General features: G+C 43.6%; 1 pseudogene; it reads left to right on the top strand.

The window, feature by feature from the left end:
* Window positions 1-9,213: 9,213 nt before the first annotated feature.
* LOC126106967 (5S ribosomal RNA) lies at window positions 9,214-9,331 on the top strand (annotated as a pseudogene).
* Window positions 9,332-9,775: the final 444 nt, after the last annotated feature.

The following is a 9,775-nucleotide window of genomic DNA, read 5'->3' as shown; positions in this document are numbered from 1 at the left end:
CGCCCGGTTCAAAACCAGGAGATTTATGTTTGTGAGGATATCGATAGTACGTTTTCTTTTCGAAAGATTTAATTCGATGCTGTAGTCTCTGGAATATGTTGAAACATCTACTTAGAAAAATTTATGAATTACTGTGCTAATAAACCTCTTACGTTATTTGATTTTCAAATAGCTGAGCAGAACTTAACATACTCAGACATTTCTCTCTTTACTTATTCTGATCAACACTAAACTGACACACAATATTTTTAGGGCAACACAGTCTGACTTTCAATAATCTCTACCAAAGAATGGTCCTGACTGACAATAACCTATACATTTCATGAATCACTTACTTCACAAAAATCTTCGTTACTCGAACTACTGCAATACAGCGAGCGCCAATACCGCCAGCTAAATAAAAGGTTCTAACTACGGAAAACACTACCTAGTGATAGGCATACTTAGCAAATGAAAGATTTTGATAGAGAACAAACAATGTATTTTCCTTAATAGTGTTCAAAAGTAATAAAATATATATATCAGTTAATGACATCCAGTCTTACAAATTTACTGTCTCTGATGGACACACGTCCAGATCATCCGCTCTCAGAACTACGCCATCTCTCTCCCCACATGCACCACTGCTGGCAGCTCACCTCCAACTGCGCAACGCTACGCGCTGTTTACATCCAACTGCCCAACACTACAATAGCGAATGTTAGAAAATAATGCCATCCAGCCACAGACTGCACACAGCACAGCCAGTGATTTTCATACAGAGCGCTACGTGGCGTTACCAATATAAAAGCGTAAACAGCCTACATACAGTGATTAAATAAAGTATGTTCTCAGAGAGACACATGCCTTTCGCACATTATTCTGTAAGCTACAGAGAACAACAGCGGAAACACCTAGATCATGTGCGATCCATCTGAACCTACAGGTGATAAGAGTTGAATTCTAGATGAAGATAAAATGGCATTGTTACAAAATTTTCCATTTTCTGCGGATCGTGCCGATAACATCTTACTATGATAATGAAAATGTCAACTTCACAGAAACAGTAAAGTTTATCTTAGTGTATACTACATGCTGAACATTGTAATTTTATCCTGGCACAGACATATTTGTTCTGCTATTTGCGAAGGCCCATATTTGGAGGCTCTTAATTATTGAACTCAAATTGTTTGCATTAATTCTGATGTTAACGCTCTGCTATGCCTTTCCAAACACATTTCCTGGTGACTGTGAGCTTACTGGCAGTAAAACAAAGCTCGTCATATACATGCAACGGACAAAATAACCACCAAAACTTCATTTCCATTTTCTGGATATTAATTAAAATGGTTAAAAGAGGTCCGGTCAGTTTCGGCGAAACTGACGAGTTGCGGATGTGTGTGTCGTTCCCACACAGGTCGTCAGTTGATCGTTAATTACAGCGCCACAAATTCTTTGCTGGTGCCGTATAATGGAACGGTGGTGGACTTCATTTTCCGAAATGAATCAGCCCTCTACCCATTCAAAAGTGTTACGTATTTTATGAACGAATTAACACAAGAATTGTTTTATAACAGGTCACGTCCGGATTAATTAACACTAACTCCCTCCCCCTCCCGCCCCCGCCCCCCTGTTTGCTGCCAGTGACAGTAGTGAATGTATTACAAACGGCTAAATGTATTATGTTTCTAATAAGAATTTACGACTGTTTCTATAGAAGAGCCGCGGTGACAGTAGACAACGACTCGTCTAGAGCGAGCCTGCTTTACCGCTATAGCATGTACAGAAAGCGCCTAAGCTTATAGGTGGCCCGTATGACAGTAAAAATTATAGACAGTCGACCGGCCATAGCCATGAACAAAGCGATATTTTGATGACATGACTCAATAGCAAAGAAGAGAGAGGAAACTACGCTACTGGCCATTAAAATTGCTACACCAAGAAGAAATGCAGATGATAAACGGGTATTCATTGTACAAATATATTGTTCTAGAATTGACATGTGATTACATTTTCACGCAATTTGGGTGCATAGATCCTGAGAAATCAGTACCCAGAACAACCACCTCCGGCCGTAATAACGGCCTTGATACGCCTGGGCATTGAGCGAAACACAGCTTGGATGGTGTGTACAGGTACAGCTGCCCATGCAGCTTCAACACGATACCACAGTTCATCGAGCGTAGTGACTGGCGTATTGTGACGAGCTAGTTGCTCGACCACCATGGACCAGACGTTTTCAATTGGTGAGAGATCTGGAGAATGTGCTGGCCAGGGCAGCAGTCGAACATTTTCTATGTCCAGGAAGGTCCGTACAGGACCTGCAACATGCGGTTGTGCTTTATCCTGCTGAAATGTAGTGTTTCGCAGGGATCGAATGAAGAGTAGAGCCACGTGTCGTAACACATCTGAAATGTAACGTCCACTGTTCAAACTGTCGTCAGTGTGAACAATAGGTGAACGAGACGTGTAACCAATGGCACCCAATACCATCACACCGGGTGATACGCCAGTATGGCGATGACGAATACACGATTCCAATGTGCGTTCACCGCGGTGTCGCCGATCACGGATGCGACCATCATGATGCTGTAAACAGAGCCTGGACTCATCCGAAAAATTGACGTTTTGCCTTTCGTGCACCTAGATTCGTCATTGAGTACACCATCGCTCCTGTCTGTGATGCAGCGTCAAGGGTAACCGCAGCACTGGTCTCCGAGCTGACAGTCCATGCTGCTGCAAACGTCGTCTAACTGTTGGTGCAGATGGTTGTTGTCTTGCAAACGTCCCCATCTGCTGACTCAGGGATCGAGATGTGGCTGCACGATCTGTTACAGCCATGCGGATAAGATGCCTGTTATCTCGACTGCTAGTGATACGAGGCCGTTGGGATCCAGCACGGCGTTCCTTATCACCCTCCTGAACCCACCGATTCCATATTCTGCTAACAGTCATTGGATCTCGACCAACGCGATACGATAAACCGCAATCGCGATTGGCTACAATCCGACCTTTATCGAATTCGGAAAAGTGATGGTACGCATTTCTCCTCCTTACACTAGGCATGACAACTACGTTTCACCAGGCAACGTCCCCCACCGCTGATTGTGTGGTGTGTGAGCAATCGGTTGAATACTTTCCTCATGTCAGCACGTTGTAGGTGTCGCCACCGCCGCCAACCTTGTGTGAATGCTCTGGAAAGCTAATCATTTTCATATCACAGCAATTTTTTCCTGTCTGTTAAATTTCGCGTCCGTAGCACGTCATCTTCGTGGTGTAGCAATTATAAAGGCCAGTAGTGTATGATCAAACGTAAAATATGGCAATTGTTGTTGTCTTTAGTCCTATGAGTGGTTTCAGGCAGCTCTCGACCCTATCCTGTCTCCACTGCCGTAGACTGAATCCGTCTGCAAACTTTTACGAAATTCTTGCCTTGATCTCTATCTACAATTTTTACTTATCACTTCTCCCCCAACCCTCTCTCTCTTGCAGGCACAATCATTCTCACAAACGCCTTTCGTTAGCATACTGACGATACCTTTATACCTCGCGACATGTGTTATCAACTGATTCCTTCTGATAGTCGCATTGTGCCACAAATTTAGTTTCCGACCCCATTTCGATTCAGCAGCTTTTCATTAGCTGCTTGTTCTACGCATGTAATTACACTCTTTTTCTGTAGCACCCCATGAAAAAGATTCCATTCTCCTCTTTGAATTGCTTAATGACAACGTTTCTCCCGTAGAAGGCTACACTTCAGACAACTACCAGCAAAGACTTCTTAACAGTAAAATGAATTCTATACCTCAATAAATTTCTCTTTGCTTAATAAATTTGTCTTTGTCAGAAACTCTTTGTTGCTATTGGCAAGTCTGCAATTTGTATCCTATCTGCATTAGACATCGTCAGTTATTTGTCTCATCAAACAGCGAAACTCATCTACTGCTTTTACTGTCTCGTTCACATCACTAATTCTGTGAACATCACCTAATTGAATTTGACAACATTCCATTATTCTTTTCTACTTTCGCTGAAAGCTGTTGCTACATCTTGTCAAAACAATAACCATTCCGCTCAACTCCTCGTGAAAGTACATTTCCGTCTCTAGCACAAGTGGAATTGGATCGGGAATCCGTAGTGTTACAATTTCTTCTCTCTGTAGTGTAATCCCCTCTATAAATTTCTGCTTGGTTCCGTTTACTGCTTGCTCAATCATATTGCTCAATGTGTACATAAACTTAGAATATTATAACTGTCGTCTGATCTCCTGTACGTACTGTAATTTAATTTTCGTTTCCTGTATTTTATCCCTGCTACCTTTTTTTTCCCAAGCAAAACAGAAGAAACCTTGAACGCCAAATTCAGTTCTGTAAAGTTAGCAAGCTTCCATATTTATGTTTAGTAAACTGCCACAACACTCACTGATGTGAGAGTTCTCAATAATGATGCCCTCAATTCACATCGTTATCACTGAACGGCCAAACCAATAACTACAAAGTAGTGCGGTTTGCCTCTTTAACGGCTTTCAAGGGAACCAAACTTCACTATCAATAATTCACATCATTATGGATGTAGTGTAATAAATTAAAATATTATCGTGATCTACACATTTAGAGGTATAATCTTAGGTTAAACCACGACTACAATAGTACAAGTAGTAAAATTAGAAACATTGTATATGTCTCTACGCAGCTTAATTCATGACGCGCTAATCACCCAGGTTATTTGTATGGGATGACTTAGCGATATCCAAAAGACTTTGCACATAATTTGCAACATTTTCGAAACTGTTTCTCCCAGACACCTACCAAAAATGATGACAGGAGAAATCTTTATCCTGTAGTACATTTTCATGCAACAAAGCTACAGCAACTGCCACGACATTTTAATTTGTTCCTTCCTTACAACTAACTGTTGCCAAAAGCATTTTGCAGACAGTATCCACTTATACCGCTCATTCTACAAGGCAGATATAATTAAACTTTCTCTACTTGATAGGGCTCCCACAAAATATGAGCGATCGTGGGAAAATGGAACTTTGTGAAAAATACACGAAAGAGAAATAATGATAATCCATTGAAAGAAACACTTTAATTTCCACATGGAAGGGTAACATTTGTTAACTGCCTAACATTTGTTAACTGCATGCCATCTTTACGTTTCAGATTACAAATGTTTCTCAGCGTGTCATATTCATCCACGACAGCCAGTAACCGCGCTAGAGCCGCCATCCACTTTTCGTACGGTGGATCGAGGAATGTTCAGGTGTCGTGACGCAGTACAGGCACTGCTTGAAGAACAGGCACTGCATCCAGCATTCTCAGCCATGGCAACAGTAACGTCTTCAACAATTTCTGGCGCAATTGGCCATCGGACTGTCCCAGGAGCGATTCCCAAATCGTCAGTTAATTCAAAATTCTGCATTATGTTCTAACACTGGTGAGGAAAGAAGACCCCAGAAATAGCACTGCTGCTGCTGTTTTCATAAAATAGCTGCTCATCTTGTCCAGAGCTATGTTGAGTCTCTGGAATTGTAATGCGGACTGATGCTTTTGTTTCAACCCTTCGTTGCCGTAGCAGTACCAGCGCTTAACGGCAAGTCATGACTATAACACTAGAGTCTGCAGAGAATATCGTAGCTGTCTCATGCGCAGACAGCATGGCAGCAGGACAGGCAAGGGGGAGATGCAGTGGTGAGGGCTAGAAGCAGCTGCTGTTGGGGGAATGCCGATTGCTGGAGGGGATGCTCCGGCCTAAAATGAACCCTCTGCTCACATTTTTTCGAAATATTAAGTGTGACCACTCCACGTCAGAACTTCTATGCTGACCATATAAAGGATCTGCAGTCACCTCTGATTTGGTTAGTATCTAGAAAGGATTCCGCTGAAAATGCACTGATTTATTTTCTTCTGGCTTGTTAACCAGCTGTAACTCTCATAGAGGAGTCAGGAGTGGCGAATTGTGAGCAGAAACTATAAATTCCTCTGGTTGCCATGTTAAAATTTGCTTCTTTTTCCAAAACAGGGCCGAGTTTACACAGTCTGACGTCATTCACATGCTGTGCAGACGTCATTGCGAGAGAATTTTGAAACAGTGGTTTATTACGTTAATTAAGTGTGGAATTGAGGAAAAGTAAGCTCAAAGCATGTCTTTGGCAAACAACAAAACGTGTAATATCTTCACTTACGTTATTCCAAAACTTGTAGCATTTCTCGTTTCACCACCTGTCGCTGGCGCTTAAAAATCACATTATTTCATCGAAAAAGTCTGTAGTTAGTGGAATAACAGTGTAGATATTGAGGTTTCTCATAGTAAAAATATGGCAAAACACTCTCATCTTTCCGTGCTGTCATTTGCCGTTTCGATATCTGAAACCGTTAATGAAATTTGAGGATTGTTACCGATATTTGACTCTGGCTTTATCACTGGTGCAGTGCGATCGCAAATGAGTGTGTTGCGTCAGATAGACATCTCTATATTCTATATAAAAATTAGATATGTTAGCTTAAATTTCATACTCAGCAACATATTATCTAATATGCACCAAATGCAAAATCATAGCGACCTCTGCTTTCCATTGCAAATTATTCGGAACTGCGAGCAGTGTCTTACTTCCATGTAAATATCACAAGAACTATGATCACTTACAAAATTATGGGCACATCATGAACGTGACATATGAAGCTATAAGTAAAGCAATAGCGAAATTTTTATACTAAATAGTTTCTGTAGAATATTTTGAGAGACTTTGCTTGGCGCGCGTAGTTTCTGTCATCGCCAACAGTCCGAAAGGTGGCAAAAGCTTGTTATCCTGCCATTCTGAACAAACGAGTGAGATCGCTCAGCGCTTGGACAAAATTGGTCACTGCGCGTCAGCCACCGCATCTTGGGTGGATTCTACTAATAACACAAATCGTGCAGAGTAGAGTGTTAACTTCATTCCCATAAAATCGAGTACCAGTCTGGCAAATAATTTTTCGTGTACACTGGCTCACGCATCGAAAGTTTAATTATAAGCCCCCTGTACAAGCAAAATTGTATCATTGTCCGAAACACAATTCCGGAAACGTCACGTCAGGAACATGTGAGTGTGTTTCGTACATCAGAGTTCAAGTCTTCAAAGAATCGGTGGTTTGAGTTTACTGGTAACCAAGTGACTCCAAACGGCCATTGTTCGCATAAATACTGATTACGTTACAGACTTCAATCTCTAATATAGTTTCTCAATTTTTACAGTTTTCTATTTCTGTTTCATATTTGTTACTCACTTCTGTTTCGTTTCCGTTTAATTACCGGTTCAGTCGACGTCTTTAGACTCTGTAATCGTATGCTAAACTCATCAGTACTAACAGGATCATTGGTCATCTCATACGTAGTCCCAGCATCGCAACAGTAAAGGCCAATAATGTCGCTAAAGACAGCTGGAAAGCTTTAAATTCGGGAAACATCTCAGGTACCATCACAGTACATCTGGCCAAACCGGGCTCCAACTGGCGCAGAAGATGAAGGAAAAAACCAGCTGCGAAAGGGTCAGGAAGATTGGGTAGGGCGGAAGAAACCGAGAAGGCGCACGGAGGACGAACGAATAAATTAAGCGGAATGGTCGGGCAGGATTTCGCTGCAAGCTGAAATTGCCCCCAGAGTCGTTACGGGCGATTGGAAATGGCCTGGGACGGCCTTGAATATCTCCCCCTCCCGCTGCGACATTATGGTAGGTTATCTGGCCAGAACTATAACTCCTCGTTTCTGTGACCTTTCTGGCTCGCCACAATCATTACTCGTAATTCCAGACTTTTTCTATGACCACGACGTAAATCGGTTATTCCGGGGCGCTGGGGATTAAGAATGCAGCACATGACGCCTTGATCACTTGCAGCAGTGGTTAACGTGTTGATACGAGACAATCTTGTGTTACTCGTACATTATCAGCATAGGTAACTAACGTATTACAGAGCCGTTGCAGACGCGTGCATTATGTGTAAGTTTTACAGCTTCAAAAATGGTTCAAATGGCTCTGAGCACTATGAAATCTAACTTCTGAGGTCATCAGTGGCCTAGAACTTAGAACTAATTACACCTAACTAACCAAAGGAGGTCACACACATCCATGCCCGAGGCAGGATTCGAACCGTAGCGGTCGCTCGGTTTCAGACTGTAGCGTCTAGAACCGCACGGCCAATCCGGCCGGCCGGCTTTACAGCTATTTACATTTTTAGCTCCAGCAGCGCAATCTGCGTTGAAAGTTCCAAAAGAGCTATTTGTTTCTAGAATAAAATTTGCACTCTACAGTGGAGTGTGCGCTGATATGAAACTTGCTGGCAGATTGAAACTGTGTGCCGGACGGAGACTCGAACTTGGTACCTTTGCTTTTCGCGGGCAAGTGCTCTACCGACTGAGCTACCCAAGCGAGACTCACGCCCCGTCCTCACAGTTTTAATTCCGCCAGTAGTTCTGCAATATACTTTCTTTCAGGAGAGCTAGTTCTGCAAGGTTCGCAGGAGAGCTTCTGCAAAGTTTGGAAGGTAGGAGATGAGGTACTGGCGGAATTAAAGCTGTGAAGACGGGGCGTGAGTCGTGCTTGGGTAGCTCAGTCGGTAGAGCACTTGCCCGCGTAAGGCAAAGGTCCCGAGTTCGAGTCTCAGTCCGGCACACAGTTTTAATCTGCCACGAGCTATTTGATGTCTGACGAATCTCTCTAACAGTGTTGAAGCAAATGTCACGGCGTGTGTCCTTCATCGTAGGGGGCTACTCAGTGTCACAAGGACTTGTTTCTGGAGAGTGTGGTGGACGGTACATCACCCTGCAGTCTCTTCGATCGAGCAAAGCAATCACAGCTTTTTCTGTAATCACCTGAGTGTTATCCATGAAAGTCATTGACGTATTCTGCAAAGGATTCACTACTTGTTTCTAAACGCTTTTTCGGTTGAGGATTCACGGCGTGAACAGCCCGAGTGCGGTGGTCACACAGATTCTCGACTGTGTTTAAATCCGGGAAGTTTGGTAGCCAGGAGAGTACAGCCTGGTGCTCTTAGAACTACGCACATGCACTCTCAGCGGCTTTGTCCTGGTGGCAGACACCATGATGCCGACTGGAAAGCAGCTCCATGTAGGGGTGGACCATATCCCGAAGACGCATGCTTGTATTGATCCATTGTGACATTTAGAGTGACATCAACCAAGCAAAGGCACAAAAACTATACCCAGATAATAATGCTGTCTCCTTCTTGCTCTCAGGGCAACGGCCTTGCCGCAGTGGCTACACCGGTTCCCGTGAGATCACTGAAGTGAAGCGCTGTCGGGCGTGGCTGGCACTTGGATGGGTGACCATCCAGGCCGCCATGTGCTGTTGCCATTTTTCTGGGTGCACTCAGCCTCGTTATGCCAACTGAGGAGCTACTCGACCGCATAGTAGCGGTTCTGGTGACAGAAAACCATCCTAACGACCGGGAGAGCGGTGTGCTGACCACACACCTCTTCTATCCGCATCTTCAACACGATGACACGGCGGTCGGATGGTCCCGATGGGCCACTTGTGGCCTGAAGACGGAGTGCTTATTGCTCTCAGACTCTCAGGCCGTACACGCCATACACTCCAACGGCCGTTGTTCGATGGAGCAGTCATTACGAACCAACTTCCTCCTTTGGAGACCCGTACACAGCTACGTGAACAGTCTATGGTTCATCTGGGTTTTCAGTTGCACAACAGCTGCGCTTACACGTCTCTGCAGCCGTCGTTCACCCTTGGTATACGTGGCCTGTGATGCAGTACTGTTGCCTCGGTCCCAATATTTAACAG

This window comes from Schistocerca cancellata, chromosome 10 (genome assembly GCF_023864275.1).
Source record: "Schistocerca cancellata isolate TAMUIC-IGC-003103 chromosome 10, iqSchCanc2.1, whole genome shotgun sequence".
Classification (NCBI taxonomy): domain Eukaryota; kingdom Metazoa; phylum Arthropoda; class Insecta; order Orthoptera; family Acrididae; genus Schistocerca; species Schistocerca cancellata.
The sequence above is the reverse complement of the archived record's forward strand: the minus strand, read 5'-3'. Positions and strand labels throughout refer to the sequence as shown.